The 17929-nt window shown below is 45.6% G+C and overlaps 1 protein-coding gene across 4 annotated transcripts in view; it reads right to left on the bottom strand.

Moving 5' to 3' along the window:
* Nucleotides 1-17929, bottom strand: part of Rnf38 (ring finger protein 38) — a 125531-nt gene that overhangs the window by 106378 nt on the left and 1224 nt on the right. The gene's annotated exons all lie outside the window — the stretch shown is intronic.

Genomic DNA, 17929 nt, shown 5'->3' with positions numbered 1-17929 from the left:
ATACACACACACACACACACACACACACACACACACTGTAGCACATTCACTACACACACACACACACACACACACATAGTAGCACATTCACTACACACACTGTAGCACATTCACCACACACACACACACACACACACACACACACACACACACACACAGTAGCACATTCACCACACACACACACACACACACACACACACACACACACACACACACACGCACACACACTAACAACTTCTAAACTTCATGACTGCAGCTCTTATTTGTGCATGTATAGGCTTGTCATGTAGCAGTCAGAGGACAACCTGCAGGAGTTGATTCTCTCCTTCCACCATGTGGGTTCCAGGGATCAAATTCATACCATCAAGTTTCATGGCCAGTGTCTTTACCCACCAGCATCTTACTGGTCCTAATTTAATCAAATAAATAAATAAACTTTAGCTGGGCAGTGGTGGTGGTGGTGGTGGTGGTGGCGGCGGCGGCGGCGGCGGCGGCGGCGGCGGCGGCAGCGGACGCCTTTAATCCCAGCACTGGGAGGCAGAGGCAGGCGGATCTCTCTGAGTTCAAGGCCAGCCTGTTCTACGGTGAGTTCCAGAGCAACCTGGGCTAGACAGAGAAACTCTTTTTTTTTTTTAATGGTTTTTTTGAGACAGGGTTTCTCTGTGTAGCTTTGCGCCTTTCCTGGAACTCACTTTGTAGACCAGCCTGGCCTTGAACTCACAGAGATCCGCCTGCCTCTGCCTCCCGAGTGCTGGGATTAAAGGCGTGTGCCACCACCGCCCGGCTGAGAAACTTTGTCTTGAAAAAACAAAACAAACAAACAATCCGCAAGCAGGTCCAAGTGGAAGACACCTGTATCCCCAACACAGGGGAGGCAAAAGCAGAGAGACTGAGTTTTTACCTGGTTTTACCTAGCAAAACTTTGTCTCCAAAAACAGCAAAATGAGGACTGAGAAAATGACTCAGTGGGTGAAGAGTGCACTGTGCAAGCATAAGGACCTGCATTTGGATCCCCGGCACCCACACAAACAGCCAGACACACAGGTACACCTGTGATCTCAGCACTGGGGTGGCAGAAACCTGAGAGCGATATAGGAAGATAGCCATCTGAAAGGTTTACAACACGCCCCCACGGTCGGGCGTGTTCGCATATGCCCAACAGACACTTCCACCTAGCCAGTTCCAGGTCAGGATAGCCATTTCCGGGTCAGGGCATCTTGCGTGACCAAGATCCGTGACGTTCCATTGGCTACGTAGGCGCGCAACGTGGCCATGTGATCTACGCGCTTGCGTGTAATAGTGACGCTGATCTGTCCACGCCCAGCCTTTAAAATCCGGCGCCATGTTCCCGGTTCCTTCTTCTTCTTCTTCTTCCTCCTCCTTCTCCACACACGTGCTTCCCGCAGGCCTGCTCACTCTCTGTCCCTTTACCTTTAATAAAACTCTTGTTAGCGGATTCTGTCGTGTTTCGTGGCATTTCCTTGCAGGGTAAGAACACAACGCAGCCGAAAAACTAACACCATCAACCTGTGGCCTTCGCACATATGAATGTGTGCATTACCAGTTTTTTTTTGGGGGGGGGGGGTGGCGAGAGAGGACAGGTCTCATATAGTCTAGACTGGACTCCTACCTGGTATGTGACTAAAGCTGACCTTGTAATCATCCTGCTTCTCCCTCCCAGGAGCTGGGATTACAGACATGTGCCACCACACTGGCTCAGAATTCACTTTGAAATATTGTTTTACCATAATTTAAACTCAAAACATGTACAGCATTGCCTGAACATTCCAGATCAAATTCTAACTTGAGAGGCAGTTGTGGTGTTTGGGGTGACTCACGCATGCTAGCCAAATGCTCTATCACTGATATTCCAGTTCACTTCAGTTTTGCTCTCAATACCAAGTTCACAGAGTTACAGAATTTTTTTTGTTTGTTTGTTTGTTTGTTTTTGTTTTGTTTTGTTTGTTTTTCGAGACAGGGTTTCTCTGTGTAGCTTTGCGCCTTTCCTGGAACTCGCTTTGGAGACCAGGCTAGCCTCGAACTCACAGAGATCCGCCTGGCTCTGCCTCCTGAGTGCTGGGATTAAAGGCGTGCGCCACCACCGCCCGGCTTAGAAATTTTTTAAGAAGTAAAAGTTTTTGAATTGTTGCCATGATGGTCTTGGATTTAGGGTTTTTCTTTCTTTCTTTCTTTGTTAATAGCAATTTTTACCTAAATCTTACAGATCTCATTAAATGACAGTATTAATTTTGTTTTGTTTTGTTTGTTTTTTGTTTATGATAGGATTTCTCTGTGTAGCTCTGGGTGTCCTGGAACTCATTCTGTAGACCAGGCTGGCCTCAAACTCACAGAGATCCACCTGCCTCTGCCTCTCAAGTGTTGGACAATAATAATTTCTAACTGCTCCTAATAATTCATGCAGTTTTTTTTTTTTTTTTGTTTTTTTTTTTTTCGAGACAGGGTTTCTCTGTGTAGCTTTGCGCCTTTCCTGGATCTCGCTCTGTAGACCAGGCTGGCCTCGAACTCACAGAGATCCGCCTGGCTCTGCCTCCCGAGTGCTGGGATTAAAGGCGTGCGCCACCACCGCCGCCGGCAATTCATGCAGTTTTAAAGAGTAATAGGATCACCTGATTTCTTAGCTCATGTCCTTGCTACTAAAAAAGTCAACCTCTTCCTTAAGAACCTGCAATAAACAAATAAACTAGGGTAAAAAGATTGAGTTGGTAATTCAAAACTCAAAAGTGGGCTATTTTTCTAAAAGTCTGTAGTATTTCACCTAAATTGGTCCTTAAAATTCCACAGAACATTTCTAAATAGTTTCCTAGAATGACCTACCACTGCCCGGGAGCTTATTCCAAACGTAACATGTAACTACGTAGGAGGAGACTTACTTATGTCAGAGTCCTACGTCAGGCCACTCATGACCTAACTACTGATAGAGAAATAGCAAACATTCCAAGCAATTTGGGTGCAGTTCATTTGGAAATCACTATGCTAGATTATCTTCCTCAAATAACACACTGTCTCAATTATCAACGCAATCCCAGGCCTCCAACTAATTAATGCTTGGGATGTTCATAGTCTTATGCTGCTAAATTAAAGAGTATGCTTTACTTTAGCATAGACAAATCATAATTAATCGGATAAATTAAGGTGGTGTATGTATACACACACATATACAGCAACATGCCAACAGAGAGAGGTCAAAGGTCTCACCTACCACCTTGTTCCGAGGCTAGGCCTCTTTTTCCCTGTCACCCTGTGATGCACTCCAGGCTAGGTGGCCTGCAAGCCTCTAGACAATTCTGTCTCCAATTCCAATATCCCCATAAAAGTGCTGGAATCACAGGTGTACACTCCCAGGTTCAGGTTTTTATGAGAGTTCCAGGAATCTTGCATGCCAAACACTTTACCCACTGAGCCATCGAACCAGAGTAGAAATTAGGGTTAAAGACCCCCAAACCCAAATATCCGTTCTTACACTGATGGGGGAGAGGAAAAGACAAGAACACCGTAATCACAACAAAAGAGTTCATAAGGTCATGCAAGCGGAGTCACAGCTTTCTTTGACAAGCTTGCTTAAACAGGCAAACAAGTACTAAGTTAAGATTCTAGAACCAAGGCGGGGCGTGGTGGCACACCTTCAATCCCAGCACTGGGGAGGCAGAGGCAGGTGGATCTCTGAATTTCAAGGCCAGCCTGGTCTACATAGTGAGTTCTAGAATAGCCAGGGCTCTGTAGAGAGACACTTTCTCAAAAAACAAAACAAAAAAATTCTAGAACCACAAAATGAGAAAGATTTTATAAAAAGATTTCAGGACTTATATAGCTCAGTCCTAGCATGTTCAAGGCCCTGAGTTTAATTCCCAGGACTTTTCTTAAAAGCAATTTTAATATGCCTAATTCAAACTGATTTTACTCCAGGGCACATATACAATTCCGACTTCTAAAATAAAAAGGAAAATAGTGAAGTCGCACCCACACCTGTACATCATTAAGATCAAGAGTTCAAGGCAGCCTGGTAGCCTAAGTTACACAGCAAGACCCCATCTCCAAGAAGGAGGAGGCGGAGAAGGTAGAGGAGTGGGGGAGGGGAGGACGGGAGGAGGGGAGGGGAGGAGGGGAGAGGAGAAGTGAAAATCATAAACCGCAACATGTGTAATTTAGAACTTTAAAAATACGTATATTTTTCAGGAGGGACAAAGATAAATTAAAGACTTCAAACTTGCTGGGTTTGATGGTATGCACCTGTAATCCCCCTGGGGACTCAGAAACTGAAGGATCCCTGACTCAGAACATAAAATACCTTACTTTTATTTCCTTTTGTTCCTGTCCAATGTCTGTTACCACAACTAATGACAGCATTAAGAAAGGCTCTCCATCTATAACTGAGATGCAAAGAGGCAGGCCAGGTAAGAACAGATTCCAGAAGGAGGCTGCCTGGGTCCCACCCAGATGACACTTTAGTGGAGGGCAGTACTGGGGACTCAACCCAGGACCTTGTGCACACTAGGCAAATACTCTGCACTCAGCTCCAGGCCCAGTTCCACAAAGCTGTACATATCTGTGAGGTCCCTGGCCCTCTGCATGCTCGTTTCTTCATCTGTACAGTAAGTATGACGGTGTATATAGACACCTTAGAGAACTACCACGAGGATTAATTCATTGGAGTAAGTTACTTACAACAGAGTCTCACAGCATAAGCACACTTTAACTGGCCAAGTTCCCCAGGAATTAAGACTAGGATGGGCACAGTGGCCCAAGCCTGCAATTCCCGCATGCAGGACACTGGGGCAGGCTGCTTTACGATCCAAGCGCTGGACTCTGCAAGCGGCAGGCCAATGCGAGATCTTGTCTAAAACTCATGTGGACGGCACCTAAGGAATGGCACCTGAAGTGTCACTCTTCGTGTGTGTGTGTGTGTGTGTGTGTGTGTGTGTGTGTGTGTGTGTGTGTGAAAAGATTGGGAATATGCATGTCAAGCTGAAGCAAGAATAATAGATTATAACAAAAACCGAATTACATTAACATTAAATACTAGACAAAAAGTGAGCCTTTTCAAAAAGTTCTACTATTTGGGGGAGGAGGCACCAAACTGCGTGTGTGGAGGTCAGAGGACAGCTTGCAGGGGTTGATCTCCCCTTCCACCATGCCGGTCCCAGGGATTGAACTCAGGCTGTCAAACTTGGAGGCAGGCATCCCTACCTGCTAAGCCATCTCACTGGCCCTAACTTTCATTTATTTTATTTTATATGGATGGGCGTTTTGTCTGTATGTAGACGTGCACTATGTTCATGCCTGACACCTGAGGAAGCCATAAGAGGGCATCAGATCTCCTGGGACTAGAGTTAGAGACAGTTGTGAGCTGCCATGTGGGTGCTGGGAATGTGTCTTCTGGAAGAACAGTCAGAGCTCTTAACCACTGGGCCATCTCTACAGCCCCCAAGCTTTCTAAAATAAATATAGTATACATGTCTGCATGTATGTATATTCACACATACATGGGTACATGTGTGCAACTACATGTGGTGTGTGCATGAGTGTGGAGGCCTGAGGCTGACGTGAAGAGTCTTCCTCACTTGCTTTCAATCTTACTACTCACTGAGGCAGGGTCTCTCAACTGAATCCAGAACTCACTGTTAAGACTAGTCTAGTCTAGCTAACTAACCTGCTCTGAGAATCCTGTATCTCTGCTTTCTGAGCACTGGAATTACAGGTGGGCTCTCACACCCATTGGCATTGATTTTATGTGGGGCTGGTAGATTCGAACTCTGGTCCTTATGCTTGTGAGGCAAGTGCTTTAATCAGTGAGCCTTCTCTGGTGATTAGATCATGTGCTTTCAAAAGATTAATTATCAGGATTATCATACTGTACCTATTTTTGTTTGTTTGCTTTTTAAACAGGGCCTCCTGTAGTACTGGATGGCCTAAAAGTCCGCATAAGGACAGCCTGATTCTCCTGCCTCTACCTCTCAAGTGTTGGGATCATGAGGGTGCTGTAGATGATTGTTTGATAAATAAAACACTGATTGGCCAGTAGCCAGGCAGGAAGTATAGGCAGGACTAACAGAAAGGAGAAAGGAAAGAACAGGAAGGCAGGGAGGGGAGACACCAGGGAGCATCATGTAGAGGCAACAGGTAAAGCCGAGCAGTTTAAATAATATAAGAGTCGGTGTGTTTATTTTGTAAGTGGGCTCTGGAACTGGCGGGGCTTGGTGGGAACTGGAGAGAAACTCTCCAGCTACATGAGGGTGCACCACCACGGCCAGCCACTCTATTAGTATACTACTAATTAGTATAATTTTTGTTCTCCAGCCTCTTGTTAAGGGCCAAGAACCCCTAAAACACATTTGTTCTTATGCCAGCCATTGTCAGACGCCCTCAATGAGGTGCTATTGCACGTGTGCATCATCCCTGAAACCCTAGCTCTGTCTAGTGCATTGCAGACACCATCTCACCAAATCATTACTTTTGGTGGCCACCAGACTACAGTGAAACAGTCAAGAAGTAATTTTCCCAGAAGAAACATATTTACAAATCAAACAGTCCAGACAATAGTGGACAATTTAAGCCGGGAAGTGGTGGTGCATGCCTTTAATCCCAGCACTGGGAAGGCAGAGGCAAAGGCATCTCTTATGAGTTCAAGGCCAGCCTGTTCCACAGAGCAAGTTCCAGGAAAGCCCGGGCTACAAGAGAAATTCTGTCTTGAAGAACAAAAAACAACAACAAAAAAAAACCTTTTCAAAGGATTATGTGGACAGGGTCTTACTGGGAATTGAACCTATAGACCCATGCATGCTGAGGAAATACTCCACCAACTGAGCTACAGTCCCGGGTCCTGCACAGGCTCTTTATAAATAATGGGGTTTCCAGCAGTATTTGTGTGGAGATAAGTACAAGGCCAATTTCTGTAAATCAGGACAAAATTGTGTTAAAAGAATCAGAGTCCATGCCGGGCGGTGGTGGCGCACGCCTTTAATCCCAGCACTCGGGAGGCAGAGCCAGGCGGATCTCTTTGAGTTCGAGGCCAGCCTGGGCTACCAAGTGAGTCCCAGGAAAGGTACAAAGCTACACAGAGAAACCCTGTCTCAAAAAACCAAAAAAAAAAAAAAAAAGAATCAGAGTCCAACTGTGACTCTGACTCTCACGAATAAAATGAGCCAGCTTATAAACTGTACATTTCCATAAGATATATGCTATCAACCTATACAGAAGGTATGTCAATACAAATTATGAACAGGGTCCTTTATCCTCACCCTAAAAATACTATGGTCTACTATGCTGTTTTTTTTGTGTTGTTTGGTTTGTTTCATTTTTAGGTAATAGAGTCAACCTAGCCTCAAACTCCCATAATCAAGGATAACCTTGAAGTCTTCCTGCTCCCTTTCCCAAATGCTTGGATTGCTGGGTGTGGGATTACCACACCCAGTTTATAGGGTGCTGAGAACAGAACCCAGGATTCACACACACTAGGCAGGCATTCCACTGAGTTAACCTCTACACACAATTGTTTGGTGCATTCCTTTCTTAAAAGCAATTTGTTGGGCCGTGGTGGTGCACGCCTTTAATCCCAGCACTCAGAGGCAGAGGCAGGTGGATCTCTGTGAGTTCGAGGCCAGCCTGGTCTACAAAGCGAGTTCCAGGAAAGGCACAAAGCTACACAGAGAAACCCTGTCTCGAAAAATCAAAAAAATTTCTAAAAGCAATTTGTTTGAGATACTAGTAATAAGTAATATAGTGATTGCTTCCATACTGAGAAAAAACAGGCTGGGTATGGTAGTGCTTGCCTATAATCCCAGCATTTAGGAGGCTTAGAAGGATTCAGAGTTCAAGGTCAGCCTGGGCTACATAGTGAGACTCTAAAAGAGAAGAAAAAAAAAAAACTTCTGGCAGGCTCATGAACACCAGAACTCCAGCTCCAGGGTATCCAAAGCCCTCTTCTGGATAGTCACTTCATACACACATACATACACACATATACACACACACAGCTTGTTAGGCATGTTGGTTCAAGCCTTTAATCCCAGCACTCAGGAGGCTGAGGTAAGTAAGCTCTTTGAGTTCAGGGCCAGCCTGGCCTACATGGTAAGTCCCAGGACAACACAGTGAGATCCTGTCTCAGATAGACAGTGTTAGAATTCCTAGCCACTCCCCCAGCTACGTGACCACTCATGCACTGGCAAGATGCTTAGTCATCCCAGGGCCTTACTCTGTGCACTGTGTGATCACTTAATCTATAAGCATGTGTGGTGTAGCTACATAAGCCCATATTCGCACATGAGGGGGCAGACCTATAAAAGCTGGTTCCACTTATCCCTCCCCTCTCTCCCGGCACGGTCATTCCCCATAGGCCTGTACACACCCCTTCTGTTCCCTTCCCTTAATAAACTCTTATAGTGGGTTTTTCTCATGGCTTTTCTCGCACGGTAAACAATGCCACTTAATGAATGCTACATAGATGATAGATAGATAGATAGATAGATAGATAGATAGATAGATAGATAGACAGACAGACAGACAGAAAATTTTAAAGGGAAGGTGAAGCTGGAGAAATGGCTCAGTGGTCAAGAGCACTAACTGAACTGCCAGAGGACCAAAGTCTGATTCCCAGCAGCAACCTGGCAGCTCACTACCACCTGTAACTCCAGTTCCAAGGGATCCAGAGCCCTCTTCTGGAATCTTTGGACACTGCACACATGTGGAGCACAGAGATGCAGAAAAAGCATCCATACATATAAAATAAATTAAAAAAAAAAACTTTTATAGGAAAGGCAGATAGGCAGGAAACAGAGAGAAAGGGAGGGAGGGAGGGAGGGAGGGAGGGAGGGAGGGAGGGAGGGAGGGAACCATTTTCACTAAATGACTAACAACAAAGCTTATACACCCGGGGACTGTTGAGACAGCTCTGTGGGAAACAGGCATTTGCCCACAAGCCTGATGCCCTGAATTCGATCCCTGAAAACCCATCTGATGATAGGACAATTCCTAAAAGGTGTCATCTGATGTCCAGACGTGTGTGTGCACACACACAGACAGGCTACGGGATGTTAGCCTAATGCATGCCCTAAACTGGGTGTGGTGACACACTTACATAATCTCAGCACTGAGGAGAAAGAGGCAGAAGGATCAGAAGTTCAGTCACTCTCAGCTACACAGTAAATCTGAGGTAAGACCGGGCTACATGAGTCCCTATCTCAAAAAAATTCTAAAAGGAAATACTTGATTGATTTAAAACGATGTATTAACACATATCCCAGACTAGGTATTTTTTTCTAGTGGTAGCAATACAAAATCAACAAAAAAAACCACACAAGCCAGGCGGTGGTGGCACACGCCTTTAATCCCAGCACTTGGGAGGCAGAGCCAGGCGGATCTCTGTGAGTTCGAGGCCAGCCTGGTCTACAAAGTGAGTTCCAGGAAAGGCGCAAAACTACACAGAGAAACCCTGTCTTGAAAAACCAAAAGAAAAAAGAAAAAAACCACACACAAAACTGAAAGCCAGGCTGATTGGTAGAGGGCTATAATCCCAAAACTCAGAGAGCTGGGGCAGGATGACCACAAGTTCAAAGCCTGCCTGGGTAACACAGTGAGAGCCTGTTTCCAACAAAGCAAACAAAATCCCATTAGAGGGGCTGGAGAGATGGCTCAGTGGTTAAAAGCACTTGCTGCCCTTGCAGAGGACCCAGGTTCAGCTCCCAGCCAACTCAAGGCTATCACCTGCTAACTCTAACTCCAAGGGATCCAACGCCCTCTTCTAGCGTCCATGGGCACGCTCACAAGTGTAATGCATTCAGACACACATACATATAAATAAAAATCATAAAGATAAATATTTTTTAAAACTAAATTAGTAAAGCATCTCCAGCTAATAGGTAAGCGATGGCTTTCTAGAACAGTCACTCTAGAATACAAACATAAGGTAAACAAACACAGATACCCACACACCTTCTTCTGAAGTACTTTTCTATTACAATTTCAGAATAAAAAAAAAATGTCCCAGGCAAAGTCTTGTGCTTTTTAAAGCTTCAAGTATTTTGCAAGCATAGATTTAAAACTCTGAAATATATTCACTTAAACACGCTCTTGTCAGCATTACAACAACGCTCCATTATCCACTTTTGGATGCTGTCTCCAGATAATTTTTAATCCCCGCCTGACTTTTCCTTACCAACAAGAACTTGGATACCATCTTTACCCTGCCTGCCCCCATTACTTGGTTGTGCTTAGGGAATTATAATTACAGCGATCCCGCCTCTTAGAACATCCGCAAAGCACAAAGCCTCTTTGTATGATTTCGGGAAGGGTGTGCTTTCCAGGCTCACAGGAAGATGATGAGAGGCAGCAGTGGAAGAAGAAGCGCTGGGTCTGCTATGGTGGTCTGGGTTCTGGCTTCCTACTGTCCGCAGGGGCTCTCTTTCCCCGCCCCCAGCCCCTTTCTCTTTTTCTTTTAGAGACAAAGTCCTACAAGGTAGCTCTGGCTGGCCTGATAATACTATGCAGTCCAGGCTGGTCTCAAACTTCCAGCAATCCTCCTGTCTCAGCCACACTCACCTTTGGGGGTTTCTTGTGGGTGACCATTAAGAATCCTGCTCAGCTCATCCTGACACTCAGCCCAGAAGGAAGGGGAAAGTCAGGAACCTGCCGGAAGTGCCCATGTCGGAACCTCAGCACTGGCTGACATGAAGGCCCTGGCTCCACTGGGTCAGTCCCCAGGCTGTGCTTTACTGTCACTACTGGGAGATGCTGTGAGGCAGCAATAAGAATCTAGAAGGGGCCAGGCGGTGGTGGCGCACGCCTTTAATGCCAGCACTCGGGAGGCAGAGGCAGGTGGATCTCTGAGTTCGACGCCAGCCTGTTCTACAGAGTGAGTTCTAGGAAAGGCGAAAAGCTACAGAGAAACCCTGTCTCGAAAAAACCAAAACAAACAAAAAAAAAAAAAAGAGAGAGAGAGAGAATCTAGAAAGGACACAAACCTAGTTTTTATGTTAAGCAAGACACTTAACAATAAACCAACCAAACAAAATACTCGTTTGTTAATCACAAGCATCTCAGCTCCTTGATATTTGTGAAGGCAACTATGAAACGAAATTTGTTTTACTTCCAGCCTACCCAACCTTAGCTTGCTTGGCAGGCGGTGCTAAAACGTGTTACTGCAGAATAGACAGGCACCTTCTCTTCAACTCCAGGGGCACACCAAACCGCACACAGGGCACCTGCTACCTGCAGCTCTTTCTTTCGTACAGACATCTCTTCCTCCTACCACTCTTCTCCATTTGTTCAACTAACTCAATTAGTATATTCAGGAAAACGCACACACTCACACTCCTTAATTTCTACACGTATTTTACCACAAAAGTGGAAATGCAGAAATAGCTTTCTGTCTCATGACTTGACAGAGACACAGTGAAGCATCATCCTACAACTACCCAACATTGCTCCAGTTTCTGTTCTACTCCAAAACAGCAGTAGGAAGTCCGGTCTGTCCTTGGTACTTCTCCTCCTTCTCTCTCCCAGAAAAACATGAAACAGCAGGAAGCATAAACAACAACTTAATGGAAAATACAAATGGGTAAATATTTTTAAATTGGCTAAAAAGCCTCAGGTCTATGAAACTCAGGAATGCTGTCTGTATGAGCGGGAAACGAGATGGAAAACTCACATCACCCCCCTCAAAGTGACCGCAGGAGCAAACATGGTATGCAGCTCCCTTCTCACCTCCATTTCACCAACGCCTGTCTCGTCTTTCTTATGGCTAGCTCTCATTCCTTTTTCCATGCACCATCTTCTGGCTTTTTCTCTATGGATTCTCCAGTCTCATAATAAAGTTCAGCAGATAAAGCTGGATTCTTTGATTCAGGCTGATGTGGTGGTAGAAAGCCAGGACTGAAATCCTCCTAATGATAAACCCAGGTGGGGAGCTGAACCCAGGTGGGTCAGGGGTGAGGCGCTCACTCACCATTCATTGAGATGCTAGGTTAACTCTCAGAATGTGACTAAGCTGGTAGAGTACCTGCCTAGCATGCATGAGGCCTTGTGTCTGATGCCTAGCACCAAGTAAAACAGGACTGTAATCCCAGCACTCAGGTGGTGGAGGCAGGAGGAGCAGAAGTTCCAGGCAGACCAGGCCACATGACAAATCTGAGAACAGCCTGGGATACATGAGACCCTGCTCAAAACAGAAACCAACAAGAAACATTCACATGAGACTTGTTTCAGAGCCTCAGCTCCAGCACAGAACCACAGTAAGAATGGACAATACAGTCACTGCTGAACCCGGAGGCCCAAAGCTGGCAGGTCATGCCAGGTAACACTTCACTTCTGTAAGACTGAGAAACAGGTGCCCCTTCTAAGGATATGCAGTGCCCATCTCTTAAAATATGTCTGTATTTAGGGAGGGAGGAGGATGTCACTGTGTGATGTGGAAGCCAGAGGAGAGCTTACAGGGGTCAGTTCTCTCCTTTCATCATGTGAGCTTCAATGATCGAACTCAGGTCACCAAACTTGGTGGCAAACAACTTTGTCCATTGAACCATTTTGCCAGCCCTTGGGTGCTCATCCTGACCAAAGGATTCACCTACACTTGCTACCTGAAATAAGTGGTCTTGTTCTGGAGGTCATGTATAGCAGTCCTATTTAAAATAAATTAAATTAACCAATTAAAAAAGATTAAAAAGCACCCGAAGCCATGTTGTACCTCTAAAATGGGTTATCAGAAAGCACCTCAGCAAAAACAGGCATTTCACAAAATCCATCTTCAGAAACTCTCACCTAATATAAAAGTCGTTGTTGTTGTTGCTATTTTGGTTTGGTTTGGTTTTTGGTTTATTGAAAGAGGGTTTCTTTGTGTAGCCTTGGCTGGCCTGGAACTCTAGACCAGGCTAGCCTTGAACTCACAGAGATCCACCTGCCTCTGCCTCTGAGTGCTGGGATTAAAGGTGTGTGCCACCACACTTGGCTAATATAAAATTCTTAAATTAATCAAGCCTAAAGGTATAATGTTTAAGGAAAACCAGTAAATTTGGGAGAAGAAACTTGCAACTCAAGCAACTATTTCCTAATACCTAAAACTTCTATATATGGTTTCATGGCTGAAGCTCAAATGTAGGTAATAAGCCAAAACACTCCAACAACCTCCATTATCTGCAGATCGGTAAGCCACTTTTCTCCTAAGAAAGGAGTGACAGATACCTGAGAGATGGCTCATCAGGTAAAGGTACTTGTGGCCACGTCTGATGACCTGAGTTCAACAGTTGGAACCTGCATCGTGAGGGAGAAAATGGACTCCTAAATGTTGTCCTCCAACCCCTGCATCTGCATCCACCCAACAAAATGAATATATAAACGTGAAGAGAAACAGCAGGCATGAGGACTGAGAGTGCAGCCCAGTGGAGTGCATGCTTATGAGCATGGACAAGGCTCTGAGATCGATCCCCAGCCCCTCTCAAACCCCTACACATTTACCTTTTGGGGTCTGCTTCCTGTTAGACCTCTTTTTGTTCTTCTCCCAACTAGAAAGTGACATAGTTGACAATGAGGCCTGTAAATTCTAATAAAAAGTCCTCTTAAGTGAGCCCCTTGGCTACCTGCCTAAGAGGAATTGGCAAACTGGATTAAGATGGGTATAGCCAAGCGGATATGCATACCTAAAATCCTAGCAGTGGGGAAGTGAAGCAGGAAAATCTGGGGTTCATGACCAGCCTCAGCTATATAGAAACTAGAAGCCAGTTTGAGCTACATGAGACCCTGTCTCAAAAAACTACAAAGAATACTGGAGACTTAGCTTAGTTGGGTACTTAGCTTAGCCTGGCATGCACCAAACCTCAACACAGCATAAAATGGGTTTGGTGGTGCAGGCCTATAATCCCAGCATCCCCATCACTCAGGCGTAAGCAAAAGGATTAGAAGTTCAAGTTCAGCTGCACAGCAAGTTCGGCACTAGCCTGAAACATATGAGACTACCTCTAAGGGGAGGTGGGTTAGAATAGAAAACAGGCCATGATGACATACAATCCTACCCTCAGCGTATTTTTTGAATGAGCATATGTGTGTAGTATGTATGCCCACACATACATGTCCACATGCTGGGAATACATGTGTGTCCAGGTGTGAATGCATTCACATGGCAGCCAGAGGTTGGCATCATGTCTTCTTAGGTGATTCTCCACCTTGGGTCTCTCACTGGAACCTAAAGCTTGCCAATTTGGCTAGTCTAGCTAGCCAGCTTACTTGGGGATCCTCTGTCTCTAGCTCCCAAGCACTAGGATTATAGTGGCTGCCTGGCATCTGCCTGGTGCCAAGGATCTGAACTCTGGTCTTCGGGCTTGCTCAGCCCTCTCCCCAGCTGCTCCACAAAGGAAGTAAGCATTCTGGTGGCCTAGGCCTGCACTCAGAAGCTTGAAGCAGGAAGAGGGAGAGGAAGGCTGGCCTGCACTATAAGGACTCCGTTTCAAACAAAGTGATAAGCATCACAGGGTTCAAACCATACCCAGACATGGAGCAGTAACAAAGTACAGCCCAAAGGAGGGCCTGCAGAAGGGCTCTAACAAATTAAAACCAGTCTTCAAACTCTAGCGAGCATCCGAGGCAGGTGTCTGGGCCCATCTTCTACCTACCAGGTCAGCGTGCACAGCAGCACTGACATTCTGACAACGCCCACACTGCTGATCTAGAATCCTCCACATCCATCAGCAATCCCAAAATAAAAGTTAGCCATGCTGGAAAGACATGGCTCAGCAGGTGAGAACTGGCCACTCTGCCCAGCACTCACAGAGCTGCTCACAACCGTAACTGTGGTTCCAGGGGATCCAACGCCCTCTTCCAGCCTCCTCAGGCACCAGACACGCTGCTCTACACAGTCATAACGCAGGCAAAACACCCACACTTATATTTTTTTAATTAAAAATAATTTTTAAAGTCTATTTTTAGTTACTCATGGCAAAACTAGGTTACAGGTCAGAAAAGGTAAAAAAGGAGCAGCAGCCCCACTGTCCCCCACACCATGCTGGACTAGACGCTGTCGTTACAGCCCCACTGTCCCCACACCATGCTGGACTAGAAGCTGTTGTTACAGGCCTGCTGTCCCCACACCACGCTGGACTAGAAGCTGTCGTTACAGCCCCACTGTCCCCACACCATGCTGGACTAGACGCTGTTGTTACAGCCCCACTGTCCCCACACCATGCTGGACTAGACATTGTAGTTACAGCCCCACTGTCCCCCACACCATGCTGGACTAGAAGCTGTCATTACAGCCCCACTGTCCCCACACCATGCTGGACTAGAAGCTGTCATTACAGACCCGGTGTTATGGGATAAAATTCTGTGTTCTATAAACAAGAAAATGCTTTACAAATGAGAAATATTTCAAACATCTGAAAAATATTTAAAATAATATACTTAATCTCTACACCCCACATCCAACATTAACAAATCCTAATTTGTAATTACCTGATTTGAATTTAAGTAATATTAAGTATAATTAAAGCTCTTTACATACCAGTCTTATCCCATGCTTCATCTTCTCTACCCAAAGATAAGCACTACTTGTGAATTTTTATAATTTCCATGCATGTACATACATTACTATGTATGTATATAACCACAAATAGTTGAGTTTTCAAAATATACAAGTGGAAAAATTTTGTAAAAATTCTCCTGGGATTTGTTTTCCTAATCCCTATCAACTTTCTGATATACATCCATTTTTAATGCATTAGCTATAATTTACTGGGGTGGAGACAAGTTTTTAAGTAGCCCATGCTGGCCTCGTACCTGCTCTACCCCCAGAGTACTAGAATTACAGGTATGTGACACTATTGCTGCTTTTACTTATTTTTTCACAGCGCTGTAGTTAGTGTTCAGTTGTGTGGGACCTCGGGCGAGTGTATTCAGCGTATGAATGAATGAATGAATGAATGAATGAATGAATGCACGTGTGTTTGCAGGTACTCCTGCCTATGCAGGCTTGTGTGGAAGCCAGAGGCAGTTTTGGTATCTCCATCCACCACTGTCCACCGTGGTTTTTGACGCGGTTTGTCTCTCACTGAGTCTATAGCTAGACTGGCTAGCCATTAGACCTACAGGGTATACAATCTATCTCCACACTGCCCAGCTGGCTTTTACAGTCCAAAGTTGGGTATTCATGCTTTCAAGGCAAGCACTTTAACTGGAGAGCCATCTCCTCAGTCTGGGCAAGGAAGGGTCTTTCCAAAAATGCATGAGCTGGAACAGGACTCTTGTACTTCTTTTGTATTTATTATTGTCGTTACACATTTTAGATAAATGAGTATGTCAACCAGCTTTCAACTAGATATTTGTTACATGACTGCTGTCCAAGGTGGTTGTACCCACTTACATTCCCGCTAACAGTATACAAAAGTACAGTTCCTTCATCCCAGAACTCAGGAAGCAGGGAAGATTGATCTCCGTAAGTTCAAGGCCAACTTGGTCTACAAAGCAAGTTCCAGGCCAGCCAGGACTGCATAGTGAGACCCTGTCTTTGGAGACACAGTTTTGTGGCAGAGTGCTTGCTTAACATGTGGGAGGCACTAGGGTCTATCCCCAGCACGGCAACAGCAAAGCAACCAAAGTGCATTTCTCTACAGTCTTACCCTCACCAGAGCACTTCAGTTCTGCCCAGTGAGCTACGACATGGTGTGCACTGCTGTCCTGTCTGCATTTGCCTGAGTACAAGTCTCTGACACATACATTTTCTTACACATACATGTGCATGTATGTGGACATATCTGCTATCTGTTTCTTACAGTCATGGTCTGTATGTACTATTAGGAATTGAACCCAGGGCCTGAAGTATGCTAGACAAGCACTCGACCTTCTGATTACATTTCCAAACAGGATCTTGAGGCTGAAGAGACAGCTCAGCAGTTGAGATCACTGGCTGTTCTTGCAGAGGGACCCACCAGGTTCAGATCCCAGCATCCACATGAAGGCTCACAGCAGCCTGTAACAGTTCCAGAATATCTGACACCCTCTCTGGCCTCCATGGGCACTGCATACATGTGATTCACATACATACCTGCAGACAGAACACGCACGCACACGCACACGCACACGCACACAAAATCCCAGGATCTGCCTAAGCAGACCAGGCTTCAAACTTGCTGGCTCCCTGCATGCTGTGGCGAGCAGCAGGCCCGGAACTCTTGACCCCTCAACTGCAGTCTTTCCACTGCTGGGATTACAGCCCCATTACAACCCCAGAGCACCCTTCCAGCAGCCGCCAAGATGGACCGCTCTGGTACTGTGCAGGACAGTAAAGAAACAGCTGACTTTAAGGAGTCGATCTGGACAAAGGCCTTAATTAATTCATTTGCTAATTAGTCTTTCTCTTCCCTCTTTTTGTCAAGCCTTACTTCCAAGACAATACCGTAGGCACTCGGAGTCTGTATCCTTAGGGGTGAGAACGAAGGGAGGCAGGGAGGTGATGCTAAGGCCAGCATGTGTCTATAAAAATATTACAACTGTCCTTACTCAAAGAACACGAAATTACATCAGAGCAATAGGTAAACTCTACACTGCAGACAGCCTTCTTCCAGCAGAGACCCGTGTCAAACTTAGCACATTTAACTCCCTCTCTGCAGCATCACAAGCGTTTCTCTCCAAACTAGCTGCCCTCCTCCCTCCCCTTCAGCAATCCCTCTGTCTCCCTTCCCCCACAGTGACTGCATACCCTCTCCTTTTCCCCATTCCACGGCTGCTACTGGACTTTCTTCAGTGACAGCTAGCCCTTTGCCGCTCTCTCCCTCTCCTCTGGAACTGACATCCTTTCCCCTTTCCTAAGATGCACTCAAAGTAAAAGCAACTCACCTAATCACCCACCCACCCACCCCACCCCCGTGAAAACGGACTTCTCCCGCATTGTACAGCAGGAGAGGGACTTATCCCAACCCTCCCAACTTCCTTCCCCCTT

Source organism: Peromyscus californicus, unplaced genomic scaffold (genome assembly GCF_007827085.1).
Source record: "Peromyscus californicus insignis strain IS unplaced genomic scaffold, ASM782708v3 Scaffold_5__1_contigs__length_169319896, whole genome shotgun sequence".
NCBI classification, from domain to species: Eukaryota; Metazoa; Chordata; class Mammalia; order Rodentia; family Cricetidae; genus Peromyscus; species Peromyscus californicus.
The sequence above is the reverse complement of the archived record's forward strand: the minus strand, read 5'-3'. Positions and strand labels throughout refer to the sequence as shown.